At 51.1% G+C, this 26,086-nt stretch overlaps 1 protein-coding gene across 12 annotated transcripts in view; it reads left to right on the top strand.

Annotated features, from left to right (window-relative positions):
- The window catches only part of ATP2B2 (ATPase plasma membrane Ca2+ transporting 2), a 384,948-nt gene that overhangs the window by 213,154 nt on the left and 145,708 nt on the right, over positions 1 to 26,086 (top strand). The window contains exon 1 of one of the 12 annotated variants that reach the window (XM_033210662.1): positions 17,628 to 17,748. The exons of the other annotated variants lie outside the window; for them this stretch is intronic. The gene's annotated coding sequence lies outside the window, so the exon portion shown is untranslated. Of the gene's footprint in view, positions 1 to 17,627; positions 17,749 to 26,086 lie in introns of those variants that run through there. 12 annotated transcript variants of the gene reach the window in all.

Here is a 26,086-nt window from a genome sequence, read left to right as displayed (position 1 = left end):
ATCGATGCATGGATAGGTGGGTGGGTGGATGGATGGATCGATGCATGGATAGGTGGGTGGGTGGATGGATGGATGGATGGATGGATGGATGGATAGATAGATGGATGGGTGGATGGTTTGGTGGAGGGGTGGAGAGATAGATGGATGAATGGGTGAGTAGATGGGTGGGCAGAAGGATGGAGGGACAGAAGAATAAGTGGATGGATGGGCAGGAAGATATGTATATGGGTGAATGGAGGAATGGGTGAATGGGTAGAAGCAAAAAGATAGTGAGGCAGAGAGAGAAAACAAGCAGGCTTCGATTGCCAGAATAAGTATAAAATTTTACTCAGTGGCAGTGGGAGCCATTGCAGGTTACTGTACAGGGACATGACAGGATGCAAGTACTGCTGGAGACACTCTCAGATCGTGGCTTTGGGTGGTGCCTGGCACCATGGCCCAAGCTCGTGACTCCCATGAACATTAATGGCCAATTCTCTCTGTTTCCTTTCCTGCTGTCTAACCTCCCACCCTCATTCATTTATTCATTAGCAAGTTTTCATTGAGTACTTACTCTGAGCTGAGGGCACTGGGGACACGATGTGAAGAAACCAGACACAGTCCCTGCCTGTAGGACACATTCTTCAACCCCCGTCAGGGCCGTGGAACTAGAGACTCACAGGGCTTTGTGGCCCACTGGCTTCATGCTGAGAATTGATGAGTTGCCCTCTGCCCTTGCCGGTGATCTTGACTTCCCACAGCCTCAGTGAAGATCCTAAGGTAAGCCAGGCAGGACCTGACAACTGGACTCAGGACCCTGGTAACCCCTAGCATCCTCCTCCTAGCACAGGGTTTTCTTGTTTGGGGTTTTTGTTCTTTGGTTTCATCTGGAGATTTGTTCTGAGGTGTATATTTGTGTGTGTCTGTGTGTGTGTCTGTGTGTGTGTGCACACACACATGCTTGCGGGGAGAGGCTGTGCTAAGAATGGGTAAAAGAAAGGAAGGGACCAGCATGCTTCAGGCGTAGTACGTATTATTTGTTCCTGTAGCAAATATTTATTGAACTCTTGCTACATGCTGGGTACATTTGAGGCAGTGGGTATATAGTGATAAACAAGACAGAGGAGTTCTCATTAATAACTAAGATTAATAATTCCAGTTGGGGCCGGGCGCAACAGTTCACACCTGTAATCCCAGCACTTTGGGAGGCCAAGGTGGGCAGATCCCTTGAGGTCAGGAGTTCGAGACCAGCCTGGCCAACATTTAGTAAAGATGAAACCCCATCTATACTAAAAGTACAAAAATTAGCTGGGTGTGGTGGCTCACACCTGTAGTACCAGCTACTTGGGAGGCTGAGGCAGAAGAATCACTTGAACCCAGGAGGCGGAGGTTGCAGTAAGCCAAGATCACGCCATTGCACTCCAGCCTGGGCGACAGAGTGAGACTCTGTCTCATAATACTAATAATAATAACAATAATAACAATAGTTCCAGCTGGGATGATTATTATAAAGAAAATGAGTGAGAATCAAAGGGGCTGCCTGGGACAGCTTGAGTAGGGTGGTCAGGGAGGACCTTGCTGGTAGGTGACGTTCAAGATGCCACCATCTGGTAAAGAGCAGTTCCAGCAAAGGAGTCAGCCAGTGGGAAGATCCTGAGGTGAGAACATGCTGGGCACGTTTCAAGACTTCAGCGGTTGTGACTGCAGCAAAACGTGTGAAGGGGAGAGAGGTAGATGATGTGGAAGAAGTAGAGAGGGGCCAGATCTTTTGGTGCTTTGTAGATCACCCTGTGGAAATTGGGGCTGATCCTGACATAGAGGCATCTTATGCAGGGCTGAGATACATACACACACACCCCTGGCTGCTGTTTGAAAAACAGGTTGTCATCTCATTAAATCCCTACAACAATTCTAGGCACTTGAGGGTGAAATCCCCATTCTACAGACAGAGAAACTGAGTCACTCAGCTAGTGGGTGGCAAAGCAAGATTTGTTTGACCAAATCCTATGCTCGATGAGTGGGCACCCACAAAGCCTCCTGGGTGGCAGAATGACGTGGTATGAGTATGGTGGAAGTATGCTGACCTGGCCACTGGCTGAGGGGAGATGCTTGAGTCCTGGCACCTGCCCTGGGTGCCTCCATGCCCGCTTGTGGCCTCCTGTCCTCACTTACCACCCCTCGGCCCGATGTTGCAATGGCGCTGGCTGCGTTTCGTGATGCCCTGGCCCGCACATCTGCTCAAGGACATTGTGGGGTGGGTGCTCAGAGCATGGATCTCACAGGGTTCTGGCACACAGCCCCCTCCTGGAGCAACCCTTCCCCATTCCCAGGAGTACAGTCCTCACCCAGGGACAGCCCGGCCTGCAGGCCTGAACCAGAGCCAGGAAGCCCCAGCCCCATAAAACATCCAGACCTCAGACCCCAGGCTTTGTGATTCTCTGCAGAGGCGAGTAGGCGGATGGACAGGCTCTCTCCCCACTCCACTCCCGCATCACCACCCCGTTCTCTGGAGAAAATCTGGAGATGAGCAGAGTAAATTTGGTGTCTTTGCTGTGATTCACAGGGCCCTGCTTTAGAAAGCTCCATACGGAGGCAGGGAGAAGCGGAGGGAGTGGGCGCAGGAGAGGAACCTGCTGCGGGGCTGCCAAGGCAGGAGGCTGTGCCTGGGTGTGCCCTGGCTTGCCCTGAGCTCCCGCAATCCCCTACCTCCTTTTCTAATCCCTCTGCTCACCCTTTGTCCCTTCCTGTGCCCTCACCCAGCACAGAGGTCGGGGCAAAGCTCCCAGCCCTGTCACCCACCAGCTAGGCAACCTCACCTCTCCGAGCCTCAGTTTCCACAGCTGTAAAATAAGGATAATAAACCTTCCCAACAGGACTTCAGTGAGAAAACCACAAAAGGAAGGCACCTTTGGTGCCTAGCACATAGTAAGTGCTGATTTTAAAAAGCAGATACCGCTTTTCTGGTGGTGGTGATGACTTTGGCTACTGGTCTCCTGTAGCCCCCTTCACTTCTTGTCCCCTGCCCCTTGCCTCTGTCTCCCTCCTCTCACATCCCTTCCTGAAGGCACACAAGACCCAGACTGAGCCCTCACCCAGCCCCTTTCACAGAGGGGGCCTGCATCAGGTCAGCTTAGGGCCTGTCAGTGCCAGGCACTGTGCCCAGGGCCTTCATCTTATTCTCACCTTATCCAGTGCAAAGGAAACAGCCTCAGTCCATTTCACAGCTGAGGAAACTAAGGCTCAGTGCTGTGAAGGGATCTGCACAGACGTGAGCTGGTACCCAGATGTGGGTCTATATAGGACACAGACTCATTTCTTCACCCTCAGGGGATTCTTCCCTGGCTGATGGTTGAGGTATTATATTGTGGGCCTCTGATGTGTAAGGTTTCTTTCTGCATCTGGAGGCAATGTACTGGTGTACTGGGTAATTCAGCTACAGCCTCAGAGTTACAGCTCAACCCCCAGGGCCATGGGGGCCCTGCAGGATGTGAAGCAGTGCAGGAGCAGGGCTGGAACATGCAGAGACCAGCCCACTGGCAACTGGAGCAAAAACGCAGTGTGGGAAGCCTAGAGACAGGCCATGAGGCAGAGGGGTGGTGGCAGCAGCAGGTGGGTCATGGAGAGCTCAAAATGCCACAGAGACCCCCCCGCGGCCAGCAGTGAGGTGGCTGTGGGGATAGGGGGAGACGCTGAGGGCATCCCCAGGATCCTCACCTGCATGCAGGCCCCGCAGCCTGTCCCTTCTGGAATCTCACGGAAAGGCACCTGGGCAGCCCGTGCCCACAGGAGAGGCAGACAGTGGCTGGAGGGAGGGGGCTGTGTGTTCACCCCTCAGTGAGCCCTTCAGGACCTGCCCCCAAGGTGTTCAGGGCACTCTCTCCTGCCCTGGAAGCCTCTGGTCCCTGGAGATGCCTCCAGAGTTTCCAGGAACTCAGTTTTTCTGCACCCGTCCTGGACTCACCCCCAGGAACCTTGGGAGACCCAAAGTCAGGGCCAGCACCATCACGATGCTTCAGACCTTAGACAGCATGCCACCAACGCTGCCTGTCACAGCAGAGATGGACTCAGAGAGGCCTGGTAGTTGCTCACGGTCACAAAGCAAGCAGATGGCAGAGAAATGGAGCCTGGGCTTGTAACTCAGTCCCCAGGGGGCACCTTTCTTTGTTCTTTCATGAATCCCTCCAGAGGGAAGACCCCTTTATCCCTAGACTGCCTTGATCCCTGAGCCTCTGGGTGCCCAGCTCTGTGCCGGGGGCTGATGCCAATGCACTGGCCCCCAAGTCCTTCCGTGGGTGGCTCCAGCGCCTGTCTGGCCTGGAGAGGGCCAGTTCCAGTTTCTTTTTGGAAGTTTTTTCAGGAAGGCGTTTGGAGGCCAGCCAGTGGGCGTTTTCCACCACCTTGGAAATTTCCAACAATAGAATGATTAAAACCTCCCATGGCCCTTCTCCCACCCCACTTTGTTTTGAAAAACAGCTCCTTGGTGGCCAGGCAGGGGACAGAGCAGCTGAGATCCTAGAATTAAGCCCATGGAGAATTCCCCAGTGAGAGGCTTCCAAGTAGATCGCTCATCGGACTCAGGAGATTCTGGTTTGGAAATCCAGGCTGCCCCTCAGGAAGGGATTCCAGCCACTCAGGGCCAGGAGCCAGGATTGCCTTCTGCTGTCAGTGCTTGGGGCGGTGTCAGCACAGGCCAGGCCAGGGCCTTGCCCATCGTTGCCACTCGAAAAACGTGGGTTAGTTGTTAGATAGGTAGGGACATAGGTAGGTTGATAGGAAGGAAGGATTGGAGGGAAGGTGAAATAAGACAGATTCCCTTAGGAGTCCTCACTGCCCTGGGACCTGGGCCAGTCATTAACTCCTCTGCTGTACAGCCTCCTCATCTGTAAAATAGGGACTGTCACACCCATCCTACCAGTCGGCCTGAAATAAGAAGCAATGTGTACAGGGTCTGACTCCAGAAATGGCAGCAGTTTTGTCAGCCCCGACATTACCCTCACCAGGGAGAGAAGGTAGGATAGATGATACGTGAGTGAGGGAGACGGACCTGAATCCACCTCTGGGAATCCTAACCCTGCCCCTATGAGCTGTGTCACGTTGGGTAAGCGACTTCACCTCTCTGGGCCTCAGTTTCCTCATCCATGAAATGGGTAGAAAATACAGTGCCTACTGCATGGGTTGGTTGTCAGGGTCCAATGGGAGGAAGCATTGCTTCCCCCAGTGCAAATCCCCTTGTTCTGACCTGGACAGGCAGGACCCTGACGACCAGGCATGTTCAACAGGGCTGGGAGTGGTGGCAGGCCTGGGATGGCAGACCGAAGCTGCAAAGGGATAGATGCTTCTTAAATTGAGGCTCCTGTGGGTGAGCAGATTTCAGACTTCCTCACTCTCAATCAGAAGGCTCGGGTGGGCCCCAACTGAGAAGATAGCTGTGATTGGCAAGGCCTCAGGGAGACCTGCCACTGGTGGGGCCTGGGCCAGAGGTGCCCTAGGGACATACAGGTCAGGGAGACCACCTGTGCTGGCCACCATGCTCTAGGGTTCCAGCCTTGGGGCAGCTTGACCCTAGCCCTGGCACTGCCCTCTTTCTCCCTCTCCTCACCATCAGCCTGGCCAGGAAAGGGCTGCCTTAGGCCAGTGCTAACCCACCCAGGTGAGGCATGGAAGGGTGGCCCAAAGGTAACAATTTAGGCAGCAGGGTCCCAGGATCAGTTGGCTGAGTGAAGCAGGCAGTGACAGAGAGGTGTGCTGTGAAGAGCAGTTAGGGCGTGGCCTCTGGAGTGTGGTAGAGCTGGGTGCCAGTACTGGTGCCCTGCTGCCCTCACCATGTGGCCTGGCAAGCAGCTGAAGCTTCAGGCTTCTTATCAGTAAAATAGGGGCAACAATACAGCCCACCCCCAGGCTGGCTATGAGCATGCAATGAGATAGTGCACATAAATGCAGCCCAGGGCCTGCGCTCACTCATCCACTCAACTAGACATTAAGCACCTACCGCGCACCAACACTGAGCTGGGCAGTGGGATTTTACAGCAAACAAAAGCAGTCTGGGGGACTAACGTGTCCAGGTTTGTCTGGGACATTTCTGATTTTAGCACTGAAAGTCCCACATCCCAGGACACTCCTCAGTCCAAGGACAGTTGGTCATCCTAACACAATCTCTGCCCTTGTGGATTTACAGTTTAGTGGAGGGACATAGACTATAAGTAAATATATAATATACATAGTGGGTGTAAGTGTTATGTTTTAAAATATAGCAGAGGTGGGACACAGTGGATCATGCCTGTAATCCCAGCACTTTGGGAGACCAAAGCAGGAGGATCACCTGAGGTCAGGAGTTTGAGACCAGCCTGGCGAAACCACATCTCTACTGAAAATACAAAAATTAGCGGGCGTGCTGGCAGGTGCCTGTAATCCCAGCTACTCAGGAGGCTGAGGCAGGAGAATCACTTGAACCCAGGAGGTGGAGGTTGCAGTGAGCAGAGATTGTGCCATTGCACTCTAACCTAGGTGACAGAGCTAGACTCCATCTCAAAAATAATAATAATTAAAAAATAAAATAAAATAAAATATAGCAGTCAGTGGGAAGAGCGTGATGACAAGTCATCTTATTTTTGATGGAGTGTTCAGGGCGGGGCTCTCTGAGGAGGTGCCATTTGAGCAGGCACTGCCTGAGGTGGGGGACTGAAACACGCAGACATCTAGGGGAAGAGCACTCCATGCAGAGGAAACAGTGCAGGCAGAAGCCCTGAGGTGGAGTATGCTGATGTGTTGCAGAAACAGAAAAAGAGAGGGGGTGGGGTGAGGGAGGATCAGCCAGTTGGATTCATTGGGACTCCCTTTAGAAACAAGTGATATAAATACCAACTCAAGTTAGCTTGTAGCAAAAAAGATGCATTGGCTCACCTAACAGAAAAAAAAAGTGGGATTGTTGGATTCAGGTATGGCTGGATCCTAGTGCTCAAATGAAGTCTTTCCATTTCCCAGCTCTGTGTTATCTTCATTCTCAGGATGTCCTGGTAGCCCCAGGCAAACTTCCTACCAGCATGTAACTGAACAAAAAAGAGAGGGTCTGCTCTGAGACCAGGTGTCAGTTGGGATAGACTGAGATCCGGTGTTGGTGGAGCAGATAGTGTGTGAGATAAAGACAGGGAAGGGTGACAGGTCCCTCTGGCCCTGGCCTTGCAGACCCCACTGAAAACTTTAGCTCTGCTTGCACTGGAAGCCACTGGGAAGTTTTAAGCAGGACAATGATGTGATCCAATTTATGTTTTAGGAAGATCATTCTGGTTGCCATGTGGAGAAGGGGTTGTAGTGGGGAGGGGTCCTCAAGGGCTTGGCAAGGAAGCTGATGCAGTTAACCTTGTGGGCATTGATGGCAGAAGGGGAAATGGCGAGAACAGGATGGACTTGGGAGGAACCTAGGAGAAAGTCTGGACCAAGCTAGGGGTCTAGGCTGGGGCTGGGGGTGCTGGCAAAAACGTGACGGGGTCTTGGGCCTGAAGGAACTGACATATGACAGGGAGTTCTGTCCAGGAACAAGGCAGGAACTAGTCCCTAGAGCTGGGACCTCTTTGCCTAAATGACATGAACCCTCGACCTGGAGGTCTGGGATCTTCTAACCTTCTCTCAGTTAGGGACAAGTTGAGCCCCAGAACCTAGAGCCTGCAGATGAGGTCCAAATGACCTTGGCTATGAAGACAGGAGGGGTAGGAAGTCAGGAAGTCCAGCCAGCAGACAGCAGGAGGCCCTGAGCTGAAGGACCTTCTGCTTCAGCTGTGGTCATTTCCCCTCTACCCCCAGTCCTGGGTCCAGGCTGGCCCAAAATTCCCTTAGAAGAACATCAGGGTCCAGGCTGGGTCTTGGAGCTTCACGGGATCTGACCTGGCCTTTACTTAGTTCTGGGTACCAAGGGCAGCTAAGGGGTCTCTGCCTACCAGAGAGACCGGCTAAAGTCACATGAGAAGGAAGAACTGCCCAGAGTCTAGGCTTGCTGGGCACAGCAGGCCCACACGGGGGTTACCTACCTTCTGACACAGCAGACTAGATGAAATGACTTTGGGCCACTTCTAGAATCCATCTAGTTGTGGATATCCAGGCATATGAGACATGATCATTTTTCTAAGATTTCTGCTCTGGCCAGAAATCAGACAGACTTCAGGCATGTCCAGATCCAGGTGTAGCTGAGGACACCTCCCAGAGCACATAGGTGGGGGGCAGTTCTCAAAGCCTGTGTGCTTCAGAAGAGACACTCAGGTCTCCCTGTACCATTCTGGGGATGTGTCGCTGCCCAGATCTGGCAGCTGATGGAGAGAAGACTGAGGCCCAGATACCCCTAGAGGGTTTGGCTGTATTTGGGAGTGTGGCTGGGATCAAGATCAAGGTCATTTATGAAGTGCCTATTTGTGCTTGACACTTTCATATGCATCATCTTTTCTAATCCAGCAACCCTGCCAGTCAGTGTTGTTAGCCTCATTTTACTGATGAGGAACCTGAGTCTGGGAGAAGGCCTGCCTGGGCATTTGTTACATAATAAATTCTCAGAAAACCCAAAATTTATAGATAGTGAATACCACCCTTCCCCTTGGAGAACATTATAGTTCCAAGGGATCTGAGAGCCTTCATCTTGGGAAGGAAATTAGTGAGACAGGGTTTCACTCTGTCACCCAGGCTCTGGACGTAATGGCACAATCATGGCTCACTGCAGCCTGAAACTGCTTGGGCTCAAGGAATCCTCCCACCTCAGCCTCCTGAGTAGCTGGGACTACAGGAATGCACCATGATGCCTGGCTAATTTTTGTATTTTTTGTAGAGACGAGGTTTTGTCATGTTTCCCAGGCTGGTCTCAAATTCCTGGGCTGAAGCAATCACCTTGGCCTCCTAAAGTGCTAAGATTATAGGCATGAGCTGAGATTACAGGCATAAGCCACCACACCCAGCCAGAATTAGGCTTTTTACTCCATGCAAATTAGCCTTTCCTCCCTCCCTCTCTTCCTTCCCTCCTTGAACTACTTACAAATAACCTGTTATGTGCTAGACAGTGGTAGGCCCTAGGAATACAGTAGTGATGAAAATATAGACACAGGCCTTAGTGAAAGGAGACAGTAAGTATATATATAATATGCATAATAGCTGTAACTGTTATTTTTTAAATTATTGCAGAGTCCAGGCCTAGGAGGTGATGATAAGGCTTCTTATCTAGTCAGTGATCTAAAATCAAACAATCCAACAGTCACACAAACACGTTTAAAATACAATCAGGATGTGATTTCATAAGTAAATCAGAGAAGACCTCCCAGAGAAGCTGGGATTAAGCTGAGAACAGGAGGAAGAGTAGGAGTTTACTAGGTGATGATAGGGAGGGAACAGCATTCTAGGCAGAAGGAACAGAACAGACAAAGGCCATGTGGTTGGGGACAAGCAGAAGAAATGAGAGAATGGGGTCCTTGGGGGCTGGAGGAGCAGGGCCAGGCCACCCAGTGCTTTGAAGATCACATGCGGGCGTGTTTTCTTTATCCCGAAAGCAAGGTGGGCAGGAGGAAGTTATGATGTGGTCAGTACTGCTTTTGCAAGTGGCAGCAGAGAGGCCAGTGTATTAGTCTGTTCTCACACTGATATAAAGAACTATCTGAAACTGGGTAATTTATTTTTAAAAAGAGGTTTAATTGACTCACAGTTCCTCATGGCTGGGGAGGCCTCAGGAAACTTACAATCATGGTGGAAGGCAAAGGGGAAGCAAGGCACGTCTTCCATGGTGGCAGAAGAGAGAGAGTGCCCAAAGGGGGAAGTGCCACTTTTAAACCATCAGGTCTTGTGAGAACTCATTCACTATCATGAGAACAGCATGGAGGAAACCACCTCCATGATCCAGTCACCTCCCACCAGGTTCCTCCCTTGACACATAGGGATTACAATTCAAGATGAGATTTGGGTGGGGACACAGAGCCAAACCATATCAGCCAGTTAGAGGCCACAGGAGTCACCTAGGCAAGAGATGAGAAGAACTAGGACAAGGGCATGGTCTGTGCAGGGAAATTATGGGTTTCAAGGAATGTAGGAAGGAGGCAAAATGAATAGGACTTTGATGATGGGGATGAAAGAAGCAGGGGTGGCTCTGGGATTCTATGCTGACCACCTGGAGAGAAGATGAGGTCTCTGGCAGCAACAGCAAATCCCAGGGGTGCAGGAGGTTGTATGGGGAAGCTTAGAGGTTGAATTTCAGATATGTTGAGTCTAAATCCCTACCTCACACCACACACAAAATTTAATGGAGACAGAAGAAAACATAGGGGAAATCTTCATGACACTGAATGTGGCAGTGATTTATTGGTATGACACCAAAAGCATAGACAACAAAAGAAAAAGTAGATAAATTGGATTTCATCAAAATTGAAAACTTTTATGCATCAAAAGATACTACCAACAGAGTAAAAAGACAACCCACGGCTAACACGGTGAAACCCCGTCTCTACTAAAAATACAAAAAAAAACTAGCCGGGCGAGGTGGCGGGCGCCTGTAGTCCCAGCTACTCGGGAGGCTGAGGCAGGAGAATGGTGTAAACCCAGGAGGCGGAGCTTGCAGTGAGCTGAGATCCGGCCACTGCAGTCCAGCCTGGGCGACAGAGCGAGACTCCGTCTCAAAAAAAAAAAAAAAAAAAAAGACAACCCACGGAATGAGAGGAAATATCTTCAAATTACATATCTGATGAAGATGAAGATTCATATCCAGAATATTTAGAGAACTCCTCCAACTCAACAACAAAAACACAACCCAGTTCAAAGATCGGCAAAGGACTTGACTAGACATTTCTGCAAAGAAGATACACAAATGACCAATACGCACATGAAAAATGCTCAACACCACTGGTTATTAAAGAAATGTAAATTAAACCACAGGAAAATGCCAGTTCATACCAATTAGGATGGCTATCACCAAAAAACAGAAAATAGATATTGGCCAGAATGCAGGGAAATTAGAATACTCTTGCATTCTAGTAGGACTGTAAAGTGGTGCAACTGCTGTGGAAAAGCATATAGTGGTCCCTCAAAAAAAAATTAAACATAGAATTATTCCATGATCCAGCAATTCCACTACTGGGTATATACCCAAAGGAATTGAAAGCAAGGACTCAGATATTAGTCCACCCATGCTCATAACAGCATTCTTTAGAATAACTAAAATGTGGGAACAATCCAAGTGTCCATGAATGAATCAATTGATAAATCAAGTTTAGTCTGTTCATACAATGCAATATTACTCAGCCATTAAAAGGAAGGAAACTCTGAGCCATGCTACAACATGGGTGAATCTTGAGACATGATGCTAAGTGAAATAAGCCAGCCCTAAAGGGAAAAATACTATTCTGATTCCACTTACATGAGGTCCCTACATAGTCAGACTCATAGAAACAGAAAATGGAATAGTGCATGTGCCAGTGGATGGGGAAAGAAAGGGGGAGCTGGTGTTCGAAGGGGACAGAACTTCAGTTTGGGAAGAGGAAAACGTTCTGAGATGGATTGTGGAGATGGTTGTGCAACAGTGAGGATGTACTTAATGCCACTGAACTGTGCACTTAAAAAGGTTAGAATGGTAAATTCCATGTTATGTAGACTTAACCACATAAAAAGAGAAATGTAGATGAAAAAATTAAATTGAGAATGCTCATAGACCTACATGTAAAGATACAGCGACGAAACTTCCAGAAGCGAATGCAGAAGAGCATCTTCCCCACCTAGAAGTAGGGAATTATTTTTCAGACAAAACACACACACAAAAAAACACCAGTCATAAGAGGGAAAGCTGAAATACTGGTCTTGAGACTGTTGAGGCTGAAGTGTGGGGACAACTAGTGGGAGAGGCCAGGACACTGGTGTCTGCTGCATGGTAAGGCCTGGCCTGGAGGAAGCCACACATTAGGCTCCTTATTTCAGCTAACATTTCAGGCCAAAATCTGCATTTGGAGCCTATCTCAGGTCACCCTTCTTATGACCTACCAGACTAGACTAAGTGACTTTGAGTGGCTTCTAGAATACTCTAGTTGCAGATGCCCAAGCAGATGAGCCCCTGAGTGCTTCCCCAGGTGCTGGCTCTGCTGAGACCCAGCACCCCCAGGGTGTGGCATAGACCCTCCATCTGCTTCCTCTCTGGCCAGGCTTAGGGTTCATCTGCATAAGCAGCTCTCTGCCTAGTTCTGTCACCTTCACCCCCTTCCCCAGGGCTAGTGGAGGAAGCAGAAGAAATTTAATTTTTTCTAAACTAGAGGCTGATCAATTATGGTTAAAGGAACTTGGTGTCTCAAATAATTAGCTTTGCGTTTGCTTGGGAAAGAACACCATCCACATCCTTTTTCCCTCCCGCCAAGCTGGCATGGAGGGGAGTTGATAACTACAGGATCCTGTGCCATGAAGCCACAGAAAAGCTGCAGAGACTCACAGTGAGGGGTGATTCTCTAGTGCCTTACCTTACTGGCGGTCTCCAAGTATGGGGCCCCAACCTTGACCCTTGCTCTCTCTAACCATCCCCACGCACCCATTGTTCCTGTGCTTTCTGGGTCTGCCATCTTGGTGCTATTTCTACACAGCCTTTATTGAAAAGCAGGGAGTTGACTTGGTCCTATTAGGCCTTGATTTTGAGTCCTTGTGGGGCGAGGGCTTCAGGGATTCCTTTGTGAAGCTAGTGAGAGTTAAAGGCTTCCTCCCCAGAAAAACACAACCTTTTACAAAGAATGTTGGTAGGTTCATGACCCCCTCTGAAGCTCTCCACGGCTTCAGCTAAAGATGGCCTGATCTGGGGCAACCTGTCATAATGCCAAGGCCCTGCAAATGCTTCCCACCTTCACTGGCTGATATCTTTTGGGAGTGATTATCTTTTGGGAGCGAATTTTGCAGACGGAGAAACTTGTTTAGCGGAGTAACTCATGCTTCCTGCCTGGTCCCTAAAGGAGTAAATGGACCTATGAGCCAGGAATTCTCAAACTCACCTTCTTCTCCTGTGCAATCTGGAATCCCCATCTCCCTACCCCTGACTGCTCTGAGTGGGAGGAGGGGGTTATAAAGTAGTGGTCAAAGACCCTGACCCCCTGACCAAATCAGCAGCCCCTGGAGGACAGAGCTTTTGTCTGAATCACCTTCAAGTCCCTAGCGTCCAACTCAAGGCTCAGAATCAATCGACTGTAGGACCAAGTAGGAGACAGCATGAGGCGCTGCAGGTGGGGAAGGGGTCTTTGACTTTGGCAGCAGAAAGGCACTTAGACATCAGCTCTGTCCACCCTGGCTCTGCCCTTTGAGTCTTTCTTTCTGAGTCTCAATTTCCCTGTCTATAAAATGGGAACCGCAGTACTCCTCTAACAGGATTAGGCTTATAAAAGCCTAGGCAGGCATGTGTAATGATCCCTCATCTCAAAGATGAAGAAACTGAGTCCCAGAGCAAGGTAGTGACCTGTCTAAAGCCATGTGGCAAGTAGTAGAGCTGGAATCAGAGCACAGGTCTGCCTAACCCCAATCCGTGCCCATGACCAAATGTGTGGTGCCCAACACATAGTAGGTGCTCAATAAATCATCCAGTTGTCCCTCTCCCCTTACCTGTTCCCCAGCCAAAGAGGTTTTCTGCAGGAGCCCGCAGGTGGTTACATTAAACAAGACAGAGCAATAGTAGCCCAGAGGGTGGGGGAGCTCTGACATGACCCCTGCAGGCCAAGTTCCCCACCTCCCGCATGTGCTACTTGATTTCCTACACAATAAAGTCTCTTGTCATGAGTGCAGAGCAGTAGTGAAGAAAGATGAACTTGATTGCTCTTTTTCTTGCTTTTGTCTTTTCATTCTTTCCTCCTTCTGCTGCAGTGGCAGGTGGGAGGCTCAGCAAATGTTCAGTGTGGCCACCCCTCGTGCTGACGCCCGCTCACCTCCTCCCTCTCTTAACCGTCCTTCCTCTGAGTCTGTTCAGTGCAGAAGCCCAGGCTCAAACTGGAAGTGGTTAATTCGGACATTCTCAGCCCACCCAAGCTGTGATGATACGTTTCAGACATGGGGTGGTGACATGGGGACACTGAATGCATGAGGGCTCACCATGAGCTATGGACATGCTGGGCAGGGGACACAGAGACAGGTCAGCCCACTCCCCACAAGGGACTCCCAGAAAGACAGTGATGGCATAGTGTGTCCAGAAGGCCATGGAAACACAGAGGCAGGTGTTGCCGAGTCTGCCCAGGATGTTAGAGAAAGCTTCACTGGCCAGCACTTCAGAAGAGCATTTGCCTTTGCCCATGGGAAGGCATTTCTGGCAGGGGGACTGCCTGGGCAAAAGCCTGGAAGTATGGAACCTTACAAGGTGCTTATTACCACAGGAGGGAAGGTTACAAGGAATGGGTGGAAAGATGTGAGCCTGAAGAAGCAGGCAGGGCATGTGTGTCAGGCTAAGGATTTTGAACCTTGTTCTGAGGGCAGTGGGAGCCAAGGAAGGCACCTAGTCAGGTCTGCCAGGATGGCCACATGGCTCCAGTCTCCTCCTCTACCTGACCTCTAATGGCGGGGGCTGGGCTCTGAGCCTCTTCCCTTCTCTGGCTGAGCTCTGTCCCTCGATGATCTCATCCCGTCCCATGGCTTTAAATACCATCTTTAAGCTGCTGATTTCCATATTTGTATCTGTAGTCAAGGCCTCTCTTCTGAGCTCCCAACTCATGCATCCAACTGCCCACTTGGCATCTCTACTTGGACGTCTCACAAGCATCTCAAAGTTAACAAGTCCAAAACAGGATTCTTTATCATGCCCACCCAACCTTCTCCACCCACCCCCAAAAGCCTGCTCCCTTCCCCGACCCACCGCAGTAAATGGCGCCACCATCCACTCGCTCTCTTCCTAAAGGCGCAGCTCAGGTTATCAGCCTACTGGTTCCACTTCCTAACTCCTACCCACCCACACCTCTCCAACACCACTGCTGCCCCTGCAGGCGGGACCTGTCCCTACCTGCCTGGATGACACAGTAGCTGCCTCACTTCCTCCCTGCTCTCAATCTCACTCTGCCAGTCCATTCTCCAATGCATGACAGATCTGTGAAAAAGGAAAAGGTATGTTAATCTATCACCTAAAATTCTTTAGAGGCGTCCCTCACCACCTGGAATAAAATCCAAGTTCCCGGGGTCTTCAAAGCCTGGCATGATCTGGCCCTTGTGCTTCTCTGAACTCGCTTTACCTCATTCTCTCTCATCACAAACCCCAGCCATGCTGGCCTTCTTTGGGTTACTAAAAGCATGTCTTGCCCCTTCCCACCTCCAGAGTCTTTGCCTATGCTATTCCCTCTGCCTGGAACATACTGCCCCAGCTCTTTGCACAACCCCTAGCAAAATAAATGCCTGGACAGTCTCAGTCACAATGCCTTATTCTCTTCATAGCACTTTTTTTGTGTGACAGAGCCTCATTCTGTCACCCAGGCTGGAGTGCAGTGGTGCGATCTTGGCTCACTGCAGACTTGCCTCCTGGGTTCAAGTGATTCTCATGCCTCGGCCTCCTGAGTAGCTGGGATTACAGGTGTACACCACTGCACACAGCTAATTTTTGTATTTTAAATAAAGACAGGATTTCACCGTGTTGGCCGGGCTGGTCTCAAACTCCTGGCCTCGAGTGATCCACCTGCCTCCACCTCCCAAAGTGCTGGGATTACCGGCGTGAGCCACCACGCCTGGCCTGCTCTTCATAGCACTTTTCATAGTCTGTCTTCCCTAACAGAATCAAGTGCAGAGGCAAGTACAGTATGCTTGACACACAGTAGGTACTCATTAAATGACTGTGGAGTGAACAAATCAGAGAATAAGAGAAGGGGACCTAGAAGTAGGAGATAGGGCAAGAGAGAGTGAGACTTGAAAGGACAAGGCAAATAGAGGAAAGGAACCAGCATTAGGCCACATGTTTGGACTTAATCTTAGGGGCACTGGGGAGCCATAGAAGGTTCCTGAGCAGAGACAGACATGGAGATGATCATTAGCACAGGGGAGGCTGTATGCCTGGTGATCATGTAAATGGGCTCTGAAATCAGACACACTTAGGTCAGATCTTAGTTCAACAACTTACCAACATGGGTCCCCAGTTTCCTCCTTTGTAAAATGGGACCTGCTGAAGATCCTACAACTGGGGCTACTGAGATAATAAATGAGGCAGTGCACATCAAGTTCTTGTGTAATAAACGTTAACTGACACTGCTACTGTAGGATTGTCACTTAAGCAACTTGTGTGTGTCTGATGTTGCACTTGGTGCTGGGGAAACCCGGGGAACCTGAATCAACCCCTGCTCAGTCTGGTGGGAGATGTTTATCTGTCTGTAGTTCCCCAGGATCCACTGTACAGAAGGTAGAAACCAGGCAGAGAATTAATTCTGGGAGAATAAGGGGAGGCCTCCCAGAAGTGACACTGGATTTAGGGGAGAAAGTTTCCTTGAGAGAATATTTTGAGTCAGCAGCCACTGGCCCTCAAACAAGAGAAGAGGGGTGTGTTTTGGCTGCTCAGCTCCCAAAATAACCCGAATCCGAGGGCGGACAGCCCCGCAAGCCTCGGGAGCTATGCCATTTCAGGCCAGGATCCTGCAACCTTGGAACAGTCCTTGCCCTACCCTGCAGCGTCCCCCACTGCAAGAGGTCTGGGCAGACAGTGCAGGCACCACAGACCCAGGCCCTCTCTCCCCTGGCACATGGGTCACTGGGCTCTCCTGAGACCTGACTCATGTTTGCATTTGGGCTTCTGAACCAGTGCCTTGACCAAAGACCAGCAGGTGGCAAGAGGGCAGGCTCAGAGCTCAGCCACTGCCCTCACTCCTGCCTCTGGGCCTCCTGGCTCCCATCTCCCTGCTTTGGTCTCTGTGTCTTGGCTTCAGTTCCTCTGTGTCTTCCTCTGTCTCTGCGTGCCTCCCTCTCCCTCCCTTCTTAGGTCTTGATGTATCTCTTTTTTTAAGAGAAAATTATTATTACTTTTTTTAAATTAATGAATCATAATTGTTTACATTTATGGGGGACAACATATTTTGATATACACACACAATGTGGCGTGATCAAATCACACTAATTAACATACTCATCACCTTCCTTGCCTATCATTTTTTATGGTAATATCGATTTCTCTTGAAGTTAGCCTCTGTTTCTCTCCCCTCTCCCTCTTCTGCCTCCTTTCCTCCCCCCCCTCCTCCCACTCAAGTTCTTCTCTGCCTTACTGTGTCTTTCTCTCCTTTCTCTTTCTCCTCCTACCCTACCCTCCCTCTGCTCAACTCCCTCCAGTAAGAGGCTTCCTAGAACACACACACACATACACATGCACACGCACACACACACGCTCGCACACACACACACACACACACACACAGGTTTCCTGAACCCCTTTTAAAACCAAAGTCCAAGCTGTAGCCTTCTGTGGCCTGGAACACAGGGAAGAGGGTGGTATTGGACCAGAGGGGTGTGTGCTGAAGCTAATGGTGGGGAGAGGGGCTCCTGCACCCTGGCCTTCACCTCCACCCTCACAGCTGGGTGCCGGAGACACTGTGCTGGGGGCAGGGAGGAGGCTTCTGAGCGGGTTGTGTGTGGCTGCTGGGCTTCCTGGGCAAGTTGGACTGGGCAGGTCAGACTGCGGATCGGGTTATTGGGCCCATTCAGCAGAATTATAAATAGCAGCTTGTGCCTGGCCTGGCCCAGAGAACAACCAGGGCTGCCGCAGGGCCCCCCAGGCCCCCCATTCTCCACCCCTCCAGCCATCGTTCTGAGGCAAGGCCTGTTGTCCCCCATGCTGCCAGTGGGTCCCAGGTCAGTATCCGATGTGCTGTCGCCATGGCAACCTGCATGTCCCTGTCTCAGGTTACGAGACATGGGGGTGGGGGGACTGAGGGATAGGTCCAGTGGCCTGGAATCAAAGGTCACTGCTCTGTGCTGGGGCTTGCTGACTCTCTTGGGGGCTGGGAAGTGGGGTCCTGTCCCCTGGAAGTCTCACCAGGCTGGAGGAAGCTGAGGCAGAGATGCCCCGAGGCCTGGCAGAGGGGCACAACCCCAGGACTCTGCCAGTGAACTTGGCACAATGGGTCACGCCCAGACGTTGAAGCCAGAGAGACATAGGAAATCCTTCATCCCCACCTACTGCTTAGCTCATCCTGGGACCACCATTTAACCCTCTGAGCCCAGCATACTCCTCACCCCCTGCCCCAGTGTTACTGAGGAGATCAAAATCAACCTGGGAGGCAGGTCCCTCAGTCCTGTACTTAACTCATTAGTCCTTGGGGACAGTGTAGCTCAGGGTGAAGCTCACAGACTTTGGAGTCACACTGGCCTGGGTTCAGATCTGACCTCTGCCATGCACCAGCTAGGTGATCTTAAGTAGATTGCTCAATCTCTCTGAGCCTCAGTTTCCCCATCTATATAATGGGCATGAAAACAACACCTACACCTGTCTTGTTTGAGGGTGAGATGGGCAACAGTGGCAGAAGGTGCATAGGCCCAGGCCCTGAAAGTGGCAGCTATACTTGTCATTGTTGTCACTTTCTGAACTGCTATTTCTATTTCAACCTCCTCGTCAGAGACAGCCCTGCCTTCCTTGATAACTCCCTGGGTCACTTCAAGTGATTTCTTTTCCCTCCCAGGTCTGTTTTCCCATCTGCAAAATGACCACAGGACCACTCAGCCCTGCCCAGCACTGAGATCTGCCTATCTTAAGCAACCCCTGCGGGGGCTGGGCTGTTCTATTATTATATGCTGACACCCTCACCTGGGCCTGGGCTCCTGAAACCTGAGCTTGGTGTGAGTGACATCCTGCGTGGTTGCCAGGCAACCAAGGTGCGAGCTGGGAGGCTTGGGTGTCAGGGTGTCCATCGGCAACCCTCCCCCCAAAGGCTTGAGGGAGGAAGAGGGCTCAGGGCAGATCCTTGCCTGGCTAGCCCAGGAAGAACTGCCCCTCCTCTCATACCTGCTCAAGTCTATCCTGTCTTGGAACCCACCTTCTCAGGGTGAAAGGGGTTGCTGGCCTGGGATATTTTTGTAGATGGAGCACGTGGTCAGGCTCAGAGAGAGAGAGAAACTGGAGCCTCCTTGCACTGGTATCTGATACAGCTGCTGCAACCATCACCCTCTTCCTGGAAGTCTGCAGCCTAAGCGTGCCCAAAAGCATGGAGAATTCCCTGACCCCCTCGGGGGGCCTGACACTGGCTTCTGGAGCTTCCAGGGCTCTTTGCATAGGCCTTGAGCCACGCTTAACAAATCATATCACCCTTATATTTACCTAGCCTCCCTGCATGACTTCTTGCATTTTCATTCCTTCACCTAACAAATGCTGTATTGAGTATCCATCCCAGCTCTGCTGTGTTCTGAGTGACCTTGGGCAAGTTACTTGCCTTAGTTTTCTTTTCTACAAAATGGGGATAATAAGAATACCTGCCTCATAGAGTTATGATGTGGATCGGATGAGATGACGTGTAGAAAGTGCCTCTTGCAGGGCTTGGCACATAGAGAATGCTCCATAAATGTTAACTTATTATCATTAATTTTATTCAGTTGTTATCATGTGCGGGCCCCATGCCAAGTTAGGAGGGAGCAGTACCAGGCTTTCTGAGGACAAGGGCTGTGTCTGGTTCCTCTCCATCCACATGCATTACACATCAAAGCTGAGCCACAGCAAAAGTTTGCGAGAGGAGTGGAAATAAGAAATGAACAATTTCCCCTGAAATTCATCACTACTCAGTGCACATGGAGATATTAGCTTTGAACATCTTTTATAGCTCCAGGTATTCCTTAGGCTCTCTTAACAGCTGCATCATCCACAAAACTACCAAATCTGTTTTGAAACACATTTCAAAACCAAATGTGTTTGAAATCTCTCCATCAGTTTTCAGTCTCTGCCCTTTGTTTGGGGTGGGGTGGAGCAAGTGGGCCCATGAGTACATCAGGCTGACTTAAATGGCAAGGCAGACAGATGGCAGAGGGAGCAGGACTTGGCACTGATAGGAACCCAAGACGAGACCTGCCTTTCATTTTACTCCTTCAGCGCCTCACTGGTCTCACCCTGGTCCCAGCACTGTCTGAGTGACCTGTGTCAAGCAGGTCACTTGTCCCCTTGGAGCCCCAGTCCCCTCATCTGTCAAATGGGAACCTTGCTCCCACTTTCCAGGGTTACAGGTGAGACAAAGGAGGCTGTACTGTGATGAATTCCCTCAAATAACAGTAATTATTTATAACAAGATAACAGTGCTGTAGGAGAGGGCTGGGCTGGTGGCCGCTCCTCCCTGGGGCCTGCCATGCGTCAGCAAATCAACATTGGGTGGCCGCCAACCCTCTGGCCCGGGGCCGTTTCTAACAGCAGGTGATGCGGCCAGGCTGATGGTGCCAGAATTTCATCCTTGACTTCTTCCAAACAGGAAGGGGCTGCCATCTGCTTCCCACCCCTCACACGCAGCCCGCTGGGCCAGCCATGGCCCCTGCACTGTGCCCCACTAAGGGCCCTGGCCTTGCACCTGTCAGCCCCTTAAGAGAGAAGCCTCCCACCAGGGGTTCCCTTAGTGGATGCTGAGCTGGAGGTACCCTGAAAGCGTCCTCCTGTCTGTCCCACAGCCCACATGGACACTGGTGGAGAGGAGGGAAGTAGGGTGGCCCTGTGTTTCTGTCTCCCCCAGAGCCCCGCCTCCCACTTCCCTGGCATCTCCACCAAAGGGCAGCCCCATCAGTGCTCCTTCCAGATCCGGGAGTCTATTAAGTGCCGAGGTCATGTGCACAGCCTTGGGACGCAGGTTCTAATGCAAATCCTGGTCAGGCCATTCCCTGGCTGTGTGACCTTGACCAGTCATCCCACCTCCCTGAACCTCAGCTTAATAAGGGTACCTTCCTGGGATCAGGGGAGAGCAGCATTATTGAGATGCTGCCCGGGGAAAAGGTGGAGATGAGGAGAAGCAGGAGGTGGTTATAAAATTTTGATGCTCATCTCTGTGACTGCCGCTGCTACTCCAACGCCATTACAACGTTGGCCATCTCCCTGCCAAAAATGTCACCTCGTTTCCTCCGGTTCAGTAACAGCTTCTATCCTACCTGGAGGCTGGGGCTGGGTACACAGCAGGTGCCCATTGCATGTTCTCTGCCTTTGTATTCAAACATAAGTGTGGAAGGAGTGGATGAGTCCTGACCCAGGAAATCTTGTTCTTTCCCAGTTTCTGGGGTCCAGCCACAGGTTTCCATGGCCACTTTTCCACGTACTCACTCAGCTAGCTTTTGTCATGTGTCAACTGTCTGCCAGATGTGCTGGGAACTCAAGGATGGTTGAACCCTAAAGGGCATGAATGATCACGCCCCATGGAGGGATCAGCTGACTGCCTGGAGAGTGGGGTTAGCGTAGGATTTACTCAGGAAGGGGCCCCTGGAGCAGGGCTCTGAAGAGTCAATAGGAGTCCACCAAGCAGAGAAGCAGAAGGCAGGGAATAGCCTGTGCTACGGCATAACCAGTGGTCCACAAGGCAGTTCTGAGTTGGTTTTTTATTATTGAAACAAGAAAATGTCCCCACATAGATGTTTCAGTGGCCAGAATATTACTCTGTCTGATTCAAGGACACAGACATGCCCATCAAAGTAGAGGTTGAGGGTGTCATGACCAGAGAGGCCCCCTCCCCTGGGCTCCAATTCAGTGTCAAAGACTTATCACAAGTCAGCATGTAAAAGTCTCTTAGAAGCCATCTAGCCCAACCTCTTTAGTTTTCAGGTGGGGAAAGTGAGGCCAAAGAGGGAAGAAGGTGGAGTAGGAACAGCTAATGGCAGACCTCATTACTAGGCTTGCCCAATGCCCATCCCCCCACGGTGGGAGGTGACCAGTCGTGGGGCTGCATGTTCTGCGCATGACTGTGAGCTACACAGTCACCCCGTGGAGATATCTCTGGGACCCAGTGCAGGCCCCTGATCTCTCTAGCCTTAGTTTTCTTAAATGTGAAATGGAAATGGTCAATGGATCCTTTTGAGCTTAAGACTGAAAAGCATCTTATGAACACTCATATAATTCCATTTTGTTGTTGCTGTCATTGGGTTCAGGGTAAACCTGAATGGCAGATTTTCCTGAAAGCTAAAGTCATCTGTTGGCATGGTTTGGGAGTTCAGGGGCCACCCTGCAGACAGCTTCAGAGGCAGTGATGAGGTTTCTGCTATAGGTTAGCCTTTTATTCTCTTCTGGAGTCTTCACGGGTGCCCCCTTCTTTGCTACCCATCCACCTTCCAAACTGAGACACTAAGACCCCCACTCCAGGTAGTAAAACTCTTCGCCCTAATTGCTTCTTCACACCCCACCACACACACATAGTCTAGACAGAGTCTTATTTCTGAAATGCACACACTTTCTATGCACCTCAGCACCCACCCCACTCAGGCGTGTGCAGGCTAGCTTATACACAACCACACACACCCTGGCCTGCACAGACACGCATCTATGCATGCGCACGCATGAACTTCAGTGAACAAGAGGGAGCAGGGCTATTCTGTGCTGCCCTGATAGTAGGTCATAAAACACCCAGTAAATGTAAAACAACAAAAAATGTTAGCAGGAAGAAAATCTCAGTTCAACCTAAAAAGCTTCGTGACCACCAGCATTGACACAGACTGTCATGGACAGAGAGAGTGAACTCCCTATCAAGGGGGGCATGCAAACACAAGCAGGACTTAACAGAGATGCTGTAAAGGTCTTAGGCGTCACAGGGATGTTGACCTTTAAGGTCCCTCCTGGTCTCTGGATTCAAGCAGGTTTGGGGCGTCAGGGCCTCTTCTGAGCTTTGTAAACACTGTTCCCTTTTGGTGGCCTCTGTTCTAGAAGTGACCTCTTCTTCTGAGGGTACCATCACAGTAAAGGACCTGGTGGTTAGGGACCAACTCAATGTAGGCCTGGTGCCATCAGGATCTGGGTCAGCCACTAGAGATGCACATACCTGCACACGTCCCCCAACCTAGCACCCATTTCGTAGCAGGCCCAAACCTGGAGAGAGGAACAGAGGTGGCAGCTCCGGCCTTGTCAGTCCCTTGTAACAAAGAGTCAGAATTAGCGAAGACCTGATTTGAATGTTACAAAGCAGGAAGTCTCAGGACTAAAATATCTACAGGGGCAGGGAGTAAGTATGGTAGGCTGGAGAAACATCCTTTGACTTGGAGATTTGAACCTAGGTTCCAACCCCACATCTTAAACCCCAAACCTAAACTCTCCTAGATCATGTCTCACAGAGGACAGATCCTAGAGGCAGCATGACACAAGGCCTGGGATTCAGGGGAATTTTGAAATGCAGAAGGAAGTTGCTGGAGGAGCTGGGGCTGTGCCCCACTGGGAAAGAGGGAAGCAAACAGCACCTCCCACCCCTTCTCTGCCAAGTTGCATGTCATCAGACCCAGGACTTCAGAAAAAGGAGGCAACTGCGAGGCTGAGAAAGCAGAAGGGAGCAGAGTTTGGTGGGGCCATTGCTAGGGGCAAGGAGAGGCTGCTGGACATGAATTCTTGCAGAGTCTGAGGTTTGGGGTCTCCTAGAGCCTTGAAAGCACTTTGGCACTTGAGCTCTTAAACATTCTGGCTGAGGGATCTGGGCAGGACTTGAACCTGCTTTAGAAGCTGAAGGAGTCTCACCAGGGCTCAGGGGAGAGGAGGCTTGGGGCTGGTTCTTGGCAAGTCGTGAGGACAGAGTATCTTCAAGGGATCACTTAGGCCTCCCCAGGCCAGCCCAAGATTGAAGAAGGGCCTGGCACTCAGGGAAAATGTGGCCCAAGGATGAAGGTGGGACATATTCCTGGAGCATCCATCCCTGGATTAGAGGTGGGTGGCAGGCTTAGGGAGGTGAGGCCTCTGACTGGCCTTGGGCCTGAGCCCAGCTCTGCCAGCACCTGCTCCGTGGCCTTGTGCCAGAGCCTTCCAACTCAGGGCCTCCATTTCCCCATCTAGAAATCACTGTCATCCCATTTTCTAGTTTCTCTCGCTGGCCAGGCTCTAGGCTGAGCCCTGTGCCCTGCATTAACTCACATTTTCCTCCCAAAAACCCTAGGAGGGAGGGGCTGTGATTGTCTCCATTTCAGAGAAGTGACAACTAAGGCCAGAGAGCTGACTTAAGTGGTTTCCATAGAAGGTAGAGGCTTCTGGGGATGGAGGAAATTCCCAGGAGGAGATGGCCCTGAGGGTTGCAGATCTAGGGACCCTGAGATGGAGAAGGTGGTAACAGGCAGAGAAGAGAGGAGAGGGCATTCCAGATAGGAATCTTGGTCATGCCATGATATGGAGATAAGGCTGCTGTGGGGCCATAGACTGTGGGAATGGAGGGAGCCAAGCTGTACCCCGCAGTGTCTGGGCTTGCTTTTATTTGGGGGGCTTGGAGCCTCAGCATCAAGTCCTTGGCTCTGTGCAGCTTCAGCAAGGCTAGGGTCCCCTGGGCCCGCGTCCCCCGGGAGGCTGCATTCGCATCTGTCCCCGCGCAGATGGCTGGTGAGCACAGCTAGCAGCCCCCACCCCCACCCGCACCCCCTTCTGTCGCGAGGACTCGGCTGCGCTGGGGAGTGTGGTGCGGTGTTATTTTTAGAAGTGGCACCATCTGTTCAAGGTGCCGGGTGGATTCTGCTCGTCTCCGCAGTGGCCAGGGACAGCCATGCCAAGTCAGGGGAAGAGATGCAGAGCTAGTCGAGCCCCCCATGGTCACACTTCAGCCAGGATGGTCACTAATCAGCATGCGCACAGGACATGAGATTCCAGGGTCTGGGGTCTGGGGCTTAGGGCTGCCAGTGGGGCAACTGTGGGGCCAGGACAGCCGATGCAGAGGATGAGTTTGAGGTAGGCAGTGGCATGTGCCCCCACACACCCCACCTGGTCCCTGGGACTGGGCCCAAGGGCTGCTTCCTGGCAGATTCAGAGTGTCCTGGCCCTGACCTCCAGGTTTCAGGGACAAATGGAGAATAGGCAAAGGAGAAAAGAACAAAGCTGAACCATAAGGATCCTCAGTGGGACCCAGCACTGGATGTGGCAGAGACATGGGCCTGGCCAGGGTAGCCCAGAGGACTAGGACATCTCCCCACTCTTGACCCACATGCTCCAGTGTGTTCCACTGCCTGAGGGGCCACTGTGTAACACTGTGATCCAGAGCAGGGGCTCTGAAAGCAGCCTTCCTGGGCTCCAGTCCAACCATTATGTGACCCCGCGCAACTTCTTTAACCTTGCAAAGCCTCCATTTGCTCATCTGTGAAAGGGGATACCAATAGAAGCTCCTTCCTGGGGTTCAGGGGTGGATTTGCTGGTTTGATGCCTGTAAAGTGGGGCACGTGTCTGGCCTTCAGCAAGGATGCATTTGGCATAAGTTATTCCTACCATCTGGTTGGCCAGTGTCTGCTTTGAAAGGCAGGTGTCACCCTAAGATTCCTTGCTTCCAGTGTCATTCCATAGTCCAACTGCTTTCTCGGTCATGGAACCAGAGTTGGTGGAGGCCCGTTCTGTGCTGGGGACTAGGGAAGCCCTGTCCCTGGGGAGCTCAGGGCCTAGTTGGGGAGGCAAGCTGGCAAAACCCACCCCAAGGCAGCGGATGGAGGGTCAAGGTATGGAGTTAGGAGTGAACCACACGTGACAGGCTGGCAGAGGGAAGAGAGCTGGAATTTGGAGCGGGGCAATTGGAGATAACTTCAGAGAGAAGTTGGCATGAGGACTAGATCTTGAAGAGTGAGGTTTGGATTAATGGAAAAGCGGGTGGTAGACCATTCTGGATCCAGGGAACATATATGCAAAAGTTGGAAGGCAGGAACTTGCATGAGTTGTTCAGAAAATGGCAAGGACCATAAGGTCCCTCAGTAGGACCCAACACTGGGTATTCACTTAGACCAGACCCCAGAGATGCCAACTCAGACCCCAGGGAGGCCAGCTCAGATCCCAGAGAGGCCAGCTCAGACCCCAGAGAGCCAATCAGGTGGGATGTGAGAAGCTGTAGTCATGAATATGTTCTCTTAAATAGGCACTGGTAGCCAGTGAAAATTTTTAATCCACAGACAGGCATGCTCAAATCCAAAAGGCAGCATAATGTGTTGGCTTCAGAGTCAGACAAACCCAGTTCTACTGCCAGATCTGTCACTCCCCATTAGCTGTGTGAGCTTGAGTGTAATGTTATTTTTACCTCTCTGAGCCTCA

The sequence above is a fragment of the Trachypithecus francoisi genome, unplaced genomic scaffold, assembly GCF_009764315.1.
Source record: "Trachypithecus francoisi isolate TF-2019V2 unplaced genomic scaffold, Tfra_2.0 Lachesis_group0, whole genome shotgun sequence".
Classification (NCBI taxonomy): Eukaryota; Metazoa; Chordata; class Mammalia; order Primates; family Cercopithecidae; genus Trachypithecus; species Trachypithecus francoisi.
This window is presented reverse-complemented; position numbering and strand designations above follow the sequence as displayed.